We start from the raw sequence: 4,071 nt of genomic DNA on the forward strand, positions 1-4,071 counted from the left end.
AATCTAATCTCCGATCCCCGAGTAAATTGCTTAAATGCATTGATTCAAAAAACGGAGAAAATCTCAATAGCATTACGTAACAATACTCACATAACTTTTATAACAATTTGATATCCATTTATCGAAAATTGTATATAATTATTGTTAAAAGATTTTTCAAAATTTCAAAAATTCCAGAAGACGATCGAAAGAAATAGAAAAAGATCGCGAAACTCAAAGACGAGAAAATCGAACGATAAAGACAAACAAGACTCAAAGACGAAAAGACAGAGAGCCGTTCTGTATGGCCGCCAGGCACACGCTCATTAGAAATATTAATAATTGCCACGAGACGTAGGTAATGAATGTTGCCGTCGTCGCCGCGTAGTTCGATGTTCGACCCTGCTAACAGGAGAGTAACTTAACCGCGACGCGAGGATAACCGACAATTAGATGTAGATCGAATGTACTCCACCCGTGGGATGCACTGATAACAATGTCCTTCGCCCTCGTTGCCAATCGCTAATCTCCTTATCCACTTGAAGCCTCTTATCAAAAACAAACCGTTCAGGATTAAAATTCAACTGTAACATTAATCCTTATTCAATCTCTATATGTATAATATATAGTCTGTTCATATTACAGCAAGTAGGATGAATCAGATAGAAATAAATCCGATTAACTAAACTAAGAGGAAAGTGAACTATAATTAATTCCTAAATTGATGCAAAATTATATGCTATATCAACGATCAAACATTAAAAGTAGTCATAATACATGGCACACACATATTTCAAATATATTATTCAGTTACTCGTACTGTAGGCAACTTTAATTTCAAACTCTTCAAATCTGATTTTAATGAAATGTTTAAAAAATTTTCTTAATTCCATTCAACGGCGTTTTAATAAGTAATTTATATAAAAAATTAATTTTTTCAAAATATTGACTATGTCTTCAACATGTACATTATTATGTAGTACAGCTGATCTCAGTGATGTCGGTAGAACTAAATAATTTTAACGGATGTTTTCAAATTGGATGTACATTACAATGAATGTACACTGGAGGGGTTCAAAAAAGAATATTCAACACCGAAGTTTTAAAATTGTTACAAAAGTCACATGCATAATTGAACTTTCCTTTGAAGAAATTTGGAGCAAGATCTAAGATCGCATCACAAGTTGCTTAACTTCGTTTTTCTTCTGTTACGTCTAACTTTCAAGTAACGTTGCGACATTTTATTCTCAATATATTGAAACTCTTCGAAAAATGTGCTTGTGAATTTCTCATGGCAATTTATATCGAAACTCGCAGATATTTCATAAGTCGGGATAAAATCTGAAAATGTTAGAGACTTCAGGAATTCCAAATGATACGAGTGGATATCTAGGGATCAGTAGAAAAGAAGAAGCTTTAGTCACACAGATAAAGAGAGTGCGAATAACATTTCAATTCCGATGCGAAAACAAATTATTTATTGTCAGCAGGATTAAAGAATAAAAAAATACAATTAAAATAATTAAAAAACATTTGCTTCCTTAACAAACACGGACAAAATAATGCAACAAATAAAATTATTAAACATATATCTTACTACTCGCATAGATGTCTTGAGAAAATATATGTTTTCTTCAAACGACAACGACATTAGCAAGGTGAATAACAGTAGCGCAATCTTAATTGCATCTAATGGCGATTAAATCGTTAATGGTAGCGCTGCGCGATAACAACGATAATAACAAACGCAGGATGAAAGAGAGGAGAACCAGAGGAAAGACACAGGGGAAACGTAGAAATGCAGCCTTTAAAGAGCTGGAAGCGACCCCCCTTGAGCGTGAAGAGAGAGGAGGAGAAGAAGGGAACAGGTTCCCGGCATGGTTACCGCGTATTCACCGAGCTGAAAACCTTGGGCCTCATCTGGAGCGACAAAGAAGGAAGGAGAAAGAAGGAGAGAACAGCTGAAAGCGAGAAAGGCAAAAGAAAAGAAAGAAAGAAAGAGAGAGAGAAAGAAAGGGAGGAGGGACAGGATATTTGCTCATCTCGCTCAAGTCGAGATTGGTCGAGATGCTGCGGTCGCAGACACACGATAAAGGTCGAGAAAGCAAAGGTGAGTTCACACGATGCGTGTACCGTGCTCGGGGAGTCGCTGGGTCCACCAGGAGGCCGCGCCGGTGGGCCCTTCTTGGTCCTTGAACTCGTCGCGACCGCTCGTCGCGAAAACGGTACCTTTTTACTGGCACGCTGCGCCGAACGAGCTTCTGTCAAGATCGCTGGAAGCTGGTTCCCTCGAATTTTAGAGAAAAAGAGAATTACACTCCGAGGGGGTAATCACTTAATGTAATCTTGGGACAGAGTCCTCGAAATCATTAGAAAATTTCTATGAAATTTCGACGTATAATCCGATAATTACATATGCAACCACGGGAAATTATTGTGTAATATTAAAATTAATTAAATAAAATCGTATATTTTATCAAATTACTTCATATGTGGTGAAAAAAATTATTTATAATCAGATGAAATCATATGAAATCATATGTAATTTGCGGGACAATATTTCAGCTAGTGGTTACCCCCTCGTTACACTCTAAATTTCTTACAGTGAAATCTCACTCCAAGAAAGTGAAAATACAACCACTCTTAAAAAAAAAAGTGAAAATATTTCATTCAAAAATATTGAATTTTCACTCCAAAGGAGTAAAGATTGTCACTTTTTTTCAAGAAGTAAAATATTTTCCCTTTTTTTCAAGGATGGTTGCATTTTCACTCTCTTGGAGTGAGATTTCACTGCAAGAAATTTAGAATGTAACTTATACGAATTAAAAATATGATCTCATACATATGTTGAGAACGAAAATCCGATGAGGTGTTTGGTATATTCATCATTACGACGTGATTATTAATCTTTCATGTAATGTATCGTTATTATATAAAAGAAAAGATAATTTATTATTAGTTTATTTTCATTTATGTGCTGGTATATCATACTTCTTTTTAAACTGAGAAAAGCGGAGAGACGAACATTTCAGCGACAAGTTAATTCGTACCTCGCTGAATTTTTCGAAGGGAAGAAGGAAGCGCAGCGAGACAGATTATTTCGGAACGGCAGGAAACGAAGTACCGAGCGAGCGTAGCTGCATTTCCGCGATTTGCACCAACGTATATTTCGTAACAGTCTCAGTCGTCATAATTAAGGCATGTAAATTCTGATGCCTCCAGAAACGTTTCAACGTTTTCATATTTTCAATGCAAAAGTTGCAAATCTGAAATGCACGACAGAATAGACATTTACTCCATCCTCCATTTGGAAAATTCATATTTGACTGCGCACAATGGAAGAAATATTGGGAACAGGAATAAATATTAAATATCAGAGAAATAAAAAAATTAAAAATTAAAATTAAATGTAACAGATAATAATGAATACAAATAAGATATAAGTACCATATATCTTATATTTGTATCCATAGTGCAAATACGTCTTAGATTTTATTTATATCCATTATGCGTTACCTTTAATCTCTCCTGCTAATTTTTTAAATTTCTAATACTTAATATTTTTTCCTGCTCCTAATATTGTCTCCATTAAGCTCAGAACCCTAGTCGTTCAAAATTGTCGATAAAATTTTATCTTTCTAAATTCTCATACACAGCCTACCCTGAAAAATATATTTTAATTAAATAATAAGATTAGATTCGATTAAACGAACAAAAAGATCCAACACGTTGGATAGTCACAGATAACTAGATACGGTAATCTGAAATTGCGTTTGGCCTCACCATGTAAAATACCATACTCGTCGGGTCTTTGTGTTAATTTAATTAGAACATTTTTCTTAGTGTGCGTACGCAGTATGGCATGTCTTTTGTCAGAAAAATGTCGCGAGACGACGCGTTGATTCCGTAAAACGGCGAGAGAGCCTACCGACACGGAAACTCGAAGGCGTGCGATTCTCGGCAGGAAACTGCTGTACGCACCTGGCACTCCCTCTTCTTCATCCGACCAAGCTCCCGGTCTGGGAGCAAAATGGCGGAGTGGTGGGGCCCCGAGCGAGTACTTGGCCATTCGCGTCAGTCGTTTTCCGGGCC

General features: G+C 36.2%; 1 protein-coding gene across 2 annotated transcripts in view; it reads right to left on the reverse strand.

The window, feature by feature from the left end:
* Positions 1-4,071, reverse strand: part of spg (dedicator of cytokinesis spg) — a 56,326-nt gene that overhangs the window by 17,599 nt on the left and 34,656 nt on the right. The window lies entirely within an intron of this gene.

This window comes from Trachymyrmex cornetzi, unplaced genomic scaffold (assembly GCF_001594075.2).
Source record: "Trachymyrmex cornetzi isolate Tcor2-1 unplaced genomic scaffold, Tcor1.1 scaffold44, whole genome shotgun sequence".
NCBI lineage: Eukaryota > Metazoa > Arthropoda > Insecta > Hymenoptera > Formicidae > Trachymyrmex > Trachymyrmex cornetzi.